We start from the raw sequence: 9,105 nt of genomic DNA, 5'->3' as shown, positions 1-9,105 counted from the left end.
TAACATGCATGAGCTGGAAGAGTACATATTAAAGACTGCTAAAAGGATTCTAATTCATATAGATATAGGAGAATACCACTAAAGCACTTCTGTTGCTTGGAAAGACATGACTATAGTATCACTATCCTTCTTATGATTATTTTGAACTGTATATAAGGTAATATAAAGCTTCAGAAATGTAGGTCTATGCTTGCATGTGTGTATAGAAATGGATTGGCAGTAAAACATCATGAGCTTTTATTAGGAATAAACATTTAACTGATTGAATTTATATCAAAGCCGTTTTTCAGAATTAATCCTTAATCTTTGAGCAAAAGCCATTGATCAGTGACAATTGATCAATGGCCATTAGTACCATTCACAGAGAGTTGGGGAATGGCTGCAATGGTCTTTGATCAGTGGTCATGACAATTATTATTAATAACCAAAATACTGACCATTATCATTATGCAAATGTACTGTTTATAAGGTTGGGGAAACCTGCAGTCAGCTAAGACGAAATCACCTGGATGAGTGATGAAATGTTTCTCCCACTGAACATCCAGATGAACAGAATCCACTTTTTGGCATCCATCCTTCCATTCTCTTCTGCTTATCCTTTTAAGGGTTGCAGGGAGGCTGGAGCCTATACTAGCTCCTATAGGGCAAAATGCAGGGTACACCTTGGGCGGGGCTAACACATGGAGACCATTCACACCTGTGAGCAATTTAGAATTACCAATGAACCTAACCACACTTACTGCATGCTGTTGGACTGTGGAAGGAACATCTACACAGCAAGGTGGAATCGAACTCAGGACCTTCTTGCAAGGCAACAGTGCTAATCCCTGCGCCACCATGCTGCTTGACTTTTTGGCATGTAGATGAACTTTTAAAAGTACTTTTATTGCACTATGTTCATTCACTAATGAGCTTCTGTAACATGAATCAAATGGCTGAATTGCCACTTCAGCATTCGGTTAAGTTCTATAGAGTCTTACTAATGACCTACTAATTGTATTCAGGTGTGTTGCAACAGGGAAGCATGGAAAAGCTGCAGGACACCGGCCGTTGAGGGCTGGAGTTCGAGACCCCTGGTCTAAAAACAGCAGAGCTTATTGACGGGAATGAATATCCTCAACAACTCACCCCAGTACCGGTGTCAGAAGTGAGCTTTACTGACTTACTGACAAAGTTTGACAGTCTCTTCCAGAGTAAATAGAGGTAAAGACCCAGCCTATGGGCAGTAGGGATGGGTATCGTTTAGATTTTATCCGATACCAGTACCAAAATGGTACTTTTGAAACGGTGCCGGTGCTTAAACGGTGCTGGAACCGGTGCTGGAACCGGTGCTTAAAGAATGGAGAACACACACTTTGTCCAAAAACCTCTCATGTTTAGCTTTTTTTGTGTGAAAAGATAACAGTGTTAGCCTTTTCTGCAGCTTTAGGGGATATATGGTATGACTCTTGGCTGGAAGCAGTGCTTAATCAATGGGGAAAAAAAACACAAACTTTGTCTAAAAACCTCTCATGTTTAGCTGCTTCCCACTTTTCTTTGGTCATTTTAGCCTTTTTGGCCAGGGTGAAGGGAGTACCTGCCATCAAACAAGAAGACAACCGCACGTAACTACGACAGTGTTTGCTAGTTCACCTTACATGCATTAATGTAATAACGTGGTTAGCCTACTCAACTTAAATTACACACGAACAACATTAAGCTACTCACGCAGAGAAGAACGGCTGCTGCTGCCATCATCATCATCCGTCATCATTTCTGCTACACTGGCAGGGCTAGGGGCCAGGACTCTCCTCTTCGGGTTCTTGGGGGATGTTGCTAACTCCGGGACCGATAACAGGCACCACACTCGCAGTAGATGTGCACGGTGTGAGGTCTTGCCACAAGCTATCAAATACGGTGCATTTCTCGGCTTTTAACATAATGCTATACGTCGCCAGGTATTTCATCAGATTCCAGGACTTAACTCCTTTGCACAGAATCACAGTATCAGCTTAAAGCACTTGTTGCAGGCTGCTGAGTTTGCATATTTTGCTGTAAAGTATAGCCAGACTTTTGAGCGCTTCACCGTGGGCATTTTTAGTCTGTAGTTCTGCTCTAAAAGAACGTACGTACCTGGGCCTGCCTACTACGCTTGCAAAGGTAAAATGATTGGCTAGAATTCAAAGTGTGTGACATCTCAGGGGGGAAAAAAGCACTGAAAGAAAGCACCGAAATGTGCGCTGCTTTTCGGTCTGGTTACTACCGTTTATGTCAGAACCGGTGCCATTACTGGTACCCATCCCTAATTAGCAGCTGAGTTAAACCGTAGACTGACAGCTTACCCTCACTACAGATGAAAGGTGGCTAGAGTTTTTGAGGTGACTCGGGGATTAAAAACGTAAAATTCTGAATAATATTTAATTGACACACTCTGTTTTTTTGTCTGGTTTTTATATTATTATTCAAATAGTATGTTACAGTGCACTAGGGTTAGTTAAATTAATATGCACAATATGCTTTTGTCTTCAGACACTGAAAGTCAAAAGCAACAATACAAACAATTTAAAATGCCAGAATTAAATCCCATGTCCACTTAGCACTATGTGGTGAGATGTGCTATTTAACATCAATATTTAATAGGAAATCATCTCAAAACGCAACAGCACAAAATGCAGTCAGTTTAAAGAAAGAATGATTAAATATAACTGAGTACATTTCTAAGAAAACTGTCTGCTTTGAGGGACTTTTTCTGCTTTCCTGCCGTCGGCATCACCACTGTTTTTTTTTCTATTTTTTGTTTATTTACTTTTTCAACACAAATTTATTAATATCCACATAGGGAAGGAGGCAACTTGTTCAATTTACCAATATCAGTAGACAGTTTGAAAAGTAACAGATATATTAAGTTTACTTAGCTCTGTAATGTGTTTTACAGCATCATGGATCACAAATCTGTGAATGATATAATAATTTGGGGTCAGGATAAAGTCGATCTTTTCATTTAGGAACGTTGCTGTTCCTCTCCATTGGCCAATCACAGCAGCTTCACCATCATTTGCAAAGCCAACAAACCATACATATAACATTTGTTCAAAGATGCTCCTCAAAGCAAGGCATTCTAACTGTGGGATGTCAAACAACAGCCCTAGTGCATAAACCCATCTCCATTTACCATGTAAGAGTATTTTTTAAACACTCAGATGGTTTGGAAAATGAGAGTGATTGTCAGGACAATACATGGACCCTAGCAATTTTTAACATAAGAGTTCAGCCTTATATCATATAGATATTCACTTTTCCTCAGTTTTCTCTCATTTCTGTGAACAGACATGCTGTTTAAAGCAAGAAACACATGTGTAAAACACATGCTTACACTGAGTACATTACCTTCTCCATCATTTTTGAGCCACAAGCTTGCAGATTGCTGGTCATTATTAAAATGAACTTGGTGCATCTGTTTGTTTATAAATTTAGATAAGGCCTAGTCTGTGGCTGAGAGTTGTTTCTGCCGTGTTGATTTCATGTGATTCACTGGTAGTGTCCATCCCTGGGTCTGTACAGCACTACAAGTCTGATGCAGACGAAACAGCTGAATTGCAAAGGCAACAGATTTGAGATTTATCACAAGTAATCACAGTATTATTGCAAACAGATTGAATGTAATTACCAACTTGACCCCATTCAATCGAAAAAAACTGGTGGCAGATGGATCCCTGTCTTATAGCCATTTTCTCGCCACGTTCATGCAACAGTGTCATTTTGAAAATAAAGTCATCTCAGACCTAGTCCCTGTCTTTAAAGTGACCACTTCAAAGGCAGGGATCTGTGTGTTGATTGCCAAAGCTGTGCTGCATTGTGCTGTTTTCTCTATTGTAACTGAAGCCTGATATATTAACCTGGGGAATTATGGTCTGGCCGGGTCTTCCGTAGCCTTTCACATCCTTGCAGTGTATGAAAAGCTATGGACAGGGTGGAATGACCCATAAGTGTATTCACATAGTGTCGATGATTAAATAAAGACACCAAGACATTCCACTCCATAGTTTGCCTGTTTGTTAAAACTGATGATAACCTTAAGACAATGACTCAACAGAAAGTGCTATCAACCCACTTTCCTTCCACCTTTCCACAACAAGAGGAGCCAATGCATTTCCAGAGAGCTTGCCTCTCTGCTACTGAACCTCGGTGGAAGATCCAAGTGGGTGAGCACCTTTATTGCATCAGAATGAAGCTAAAAAAGACTCACACATCAGTAATGGCAGGAGTACAGACTTGTGGCTCTCAAATAAACGTCCTGCCCTTTCTCCTGTTATCTGCCTGACTCTGTTCAGGCTATAAATTCCTTTCACATCAGGCTTTGGTTGACTGTGGTTTTGAGAAAAGTTTTCTAAGTAAGAAACAGAGCCACACACTCTCTGAAATGATGACAGTCACAACTTTAAACAAAGATTTTTTACTTATATCACCTAATATAATTTCCCTCGTCTCAATAATCCTATCATTGATTGATCAGCTGGTAGGTGGGGTAATTTCTTTCTTGCTACCTGTTTTCCGTCCACCCTGACTTCAGTTAAGGATCTTGTTTGAGCTGAGTAGTTGCTTTCCTTAGAATATAACAACCTTGAACAGGCCTTCAGCAAGGCTGGGCCTCGGATGTTACCTCCCCACTGTCCATACAAGTGCACCACAGATGTCCTCCCTTCGGCTCTGTTTCCCTCCAGCCAGATTTATAATCTATCATGCAGTAAACATGAAGCCATGGAGCAGTTCATTTTATTCTCTTTCATTATTCTCATATCATGTGTCCCCTGTTTACAAGAAAGAACAAAACCAACACGCTTGCAGTTTTTTGTCATTGGTTATACTATTATAATAGTTTTTCTACCATTAATCAGCTCAACTTGTTAACCTCTTCACTGTGGCCACCATAATTGTTGAGAAAAACCCAACAATCATATGACACCCTATGAGAAAACACTTTGGCAAAAGTGGGAAGGAAAAACTCCTTTTTAACAGAAAGAAACCGCCAGCAGAGCCAGGCTCAGGGAGGGGCGGCCATCTGCTGCGACCGGTTGGGGTGAGACAAGGAAGACACTATAACAGACATGCTGTGGAAGAGAGCCAGAGATTAATAAGAAGTATGATTCAGTGGGGTTAGGGTTAGTGCGTAGGCTGTAGCTAAAAAGCTGCAGCCGCGTGCGTAAGTTGACAGCTGCAATAAAGAAGTGTACTGAAAAGTGTGAGTATGTGGTTCGGTCTCTTGTGTCCCAGTCCTGGGTTTCGGCACCACTGTAAATGATGCACGACAGATCCGACCACATGTTCACACTTTTCAGTACACTTTTTTATTGTGGCTGTCAACTTACACACACGGCTGCAGCTTTTCAGCGGATGCGCATATTATAAATGTAACTGCTGTGAATTTCTTTGTTCTGACATAAAAGTGATTCCTATGTTAAACATTAGCGCTGCATGACTTTCCTGCCAGGTAACTTGCTCCTCACCTGTCAGAACTCTGCGCCGCACCAGTGGGGGGCGCCACACACTTTGAGAACCACTGCATTAATCCAACACGTCACACCATAATCACTGCATTTTAATAGACAATCAGCATCATATATCACTTTGTTATGACATGACATTTATCAAATAAAGTAAAAAAAGAAAAATAGAAGTTGCGCTGTGTGTGCACCGCTGAGAAAAGAAATGAGTTTTTAGTAGAAATGTTACTAAAATCCTGAAATACTGGAGCGTGCTCTGTCCACTGTACAGAGAACAAAATGTGTTGGGATTCTTATCTCATCACATAAAGTTCAGTTTAGCTCTGTTCTGTTTTAATAAAATACTAGTGTTAATGCAAAGCATAAATATGTGGGGCTTCACTCTAAACACTTAGAGTGAAGAGTGAGTAAAGGGTTAAGGCACAGAGTCAAAGTTTTAGATCAGAGTTTTGAGATCAGAGTTTTGATCTAATGGCAGCTGTGCCAGTAATGTCTTTGTTATAATAACATCTCCCTGTCTACTTTCTTTCCCTAGCTGTAACTATCACATATATATAAGGTGCTTTTTGGTGCTAAATCAAGCAGAGTTTGCATTTGTGTGATTGATTATATTCCATGCTCACTTGGGGAAATAAATGGAAGAGCAGATGAATTGCACTCACTGGTACAGACGGACTCTGAATGACTGCAATCTGAATTGCCTTCCACCAGGTGACCTGTGCAATTGCCTTGCAACCCAAAGTCTAAACCTCTGGGCAACCAGTGGATCACTGCAACTACTCACTCTCAGTTTTAGACAGATTGCAATGATCTTTCCTGGTTGCAAGGAGGTTGCAGTTCTATGTTTACTATTGTGTGACTGAATCTTTAAAGTTATTTACATTATACATTATATACATTTGGGAGCATGCTGTTCATTTCACATGAACCATGAGATCAAGTAGCTAATTTTATCTCACTGCAGTGAGATAAAATTAGCCCTTGTTACTGCTCTAGACAGATGACATACTGCACACTGAGTAGCAATCTCTTTATAATCTTTATTCTATTTCAGTGAAATTAAATTGAGTTTAAAGTGCAGGATCCTGATCAGAGAGTATATGCATGGCCTCAGCTGGATTGGAGGCAGGAAGCCATATTTAGGCTTTGATAGCTGCTTGTAAGAGGGTTTGAAGTTCATAAAAAGATTTGGGGAGCGTTGTCATGAGCCCAACCCCCCCACCCCACCCCCACCCCCAACCCCTCAGCTTCAGAGTCCAGGGAAGTAAATTAACTTAATTGGAACAAATCATTTTGTACATGCAACATCAGAAGTTCAAGTCTGTAATTATGAGCTTAAAGGATTTTAGGTATGCTTGTTATTGGGTTAATCTAATTTTAGAACACAGATCGTAAAGGTGTTTATTAGCTACTTGATCTCATGGTTCATGTTAAATGACCACCATGCTCACAAATGTATATAATGTATATTTCAACCAGAATGTGTCGTTGTAAATAAATAACAGAATGAGGAAAAAAGGCTTTTAAATATTCTGTCTGTGTTTCTTGAAATAATCTGCAGAAGGAACTGAAGATTATCAGAATTAGTTACCTTGGGGGAGTTTAAGTCCATTTTAAAGGAACCGGATAACTCTTTTACTCAGTGCGATTGTTTTTAATGTCACTCTTAATTGATTTGCTATTGTATATTTTTCACATGTTTGAACGGGATATTGTATTTGTTTTAAATTTTGTTTGTTTTAAATGTACTTATGTGGTACATGTATTTTTGATGTTTGTGGCCATGATGCCAGGTCTCTCTTGGAAATTAGATTTTTAATCTCAATGAGATTTTTTTACCTTGATAAATAAAGGACTAGTAAAATTTGGCTGAAGTCCTTCAAAATATTTCTGCAGATGAGTCAGAAACAGGACAATTTAGCAAGACTGGGGGTCCATACCAACTGGAGAGAAAAAAAGAAACTTATGTGTAATACTGCCTAAAACAGTCCACACTATTAATTTGGCAAAGAATATGAATTAATATTTTAAAAATGAATAAATATATTTTAATAACCATTATACCCAAAGCTATCCTTCATAGTTTAATAACCAGTCATGTTTTTAAAATCAAAAATATCTATTTGCTTTTTGTTGTAAATTGCAATTAAATGTAACAACACATCTTCTGGTATCTACTCCGCACTCTTGAGACTGCACTGGGAGACACACTAAACCTTGCAACTGGCAGACGTGGCAATGGTATCTTGAAGCATTTGGACTCCCTGGGTAAACCTGAGTGGCTGCAGGTAATGTCTCATGCAACAGAAGCGAGAGGAACATTAGCAAATAGCAAAATTATAGAACAAAAAGGTCAGGAGAGAAAAGGAGATGCTAATGGTTTGTGGCAATCACCTGTAATTATTTTTTAGGAGTTGTGTTGCCGCTGCTTTTCCAGTGACCTGTTGCCACTTTCATTTCCATGCAGGTGAAACGGATTCATAATGGTTTACACTTTCAAGCTGGACTAATTGATATCCATGAAGTTTAACTGACTTGGTGTTTCACTGTGATGATTGAGCGTTCTGTTAATTTTACTGAGCAGTGTGTACCCTCAGGCAGTTTTCATCTCACCTACTTAATGAATCTACCTTAAATTTTCTTGCACCCTTCTTCAAACAAAACCAGTATAGTGTATGGTTGGAAGTGACTGAGAGTGAAAGAAAGACAGAGAGAGAAACAGATGGCTAATACTTTTCACTTAGTAGCAGTGTCATTGACTGTCACTGATAACAGAGTGAACATCCCAGGCCAACATACTCTTTCCCTGGTGGGTGATGTACACAACGACAATAACAACGACATCAAGCTGCTCTCACTCTGAGTCTGACAAGATCAGCTACTGGAGGGCATACCCGCTGCCAAGGTGACTTCAGCTGCCTCTGTGTGTGAATGAATCTAGCAAGAGTAAAAAAACAAAACAAAACAAAACATACTGGCAGAAGAAATACAACAGAAATTCATAAAACAGCCAAAACACCTGGCTGTGTATTACTCTGAGCATTTTGGTTTGTTACCAAATCATTCATCAAAAAGGAAAATGTCAAAAGAGAGATTTAATGTCATCTTTAATATTCAATAAAAAAAAAAATCGAAAGCTTAAATAGGCGTAAGCTTAAATATAAAATGAATGCAGGTATTATTGTAAAAGATGGTAAATATTTTTGCGTGTGTTGTGATGCCAGAGAAAATGTTCAGCTGCATTTTCAGTAAGTGGTGCACAGGGCAGTCTGGATCCATTAAATATCTACAGCCATTCACCACAGCCACATTAGAGCGACTGTTGCGTCAGTTAATGGAGGAATGCACATAGTGTTGATTGAAATCACATTCAGATTGAAACAGAAAGGATGATTTCTCTCTGTGAGTAATAGGAGTGCATTTCAACAGCAGTTCAGTCCTGAAGCCACAAAAATGTCACTTCACAGTTACATATCCAGGTTTACACAACTTCCCCAACTAGTGTAATCCACATTTCTTCCTACAGCTCAGATTAAGGTTGCTGTCTCCTGAAAAGTTTTGAAGCCAGTTATGGTCACATTGTGGTCCAGGAAGTGTGAGTATTGTCACGTCTCACTGCAATGCT

This window comes from Mchenga conophoros, linkage group LG6 (assembly GCF_057382185.1).
Source record: "Mchenga conophoros isolate Kocher_MC1m ecotype Shallow Benthic linkage group LG6, M_conophoros_male_GT1.1, whole genome shotgun sequence".
Taxonomy (NCBI): Eukaryota; Metazoa; Chordata; class Actinopteri; order Cichliformes; family Cichlidae; genus Mchenga; species Mchenga conophoros.
Note: the sequence above shows the minus strand (reverse complement) of the source record.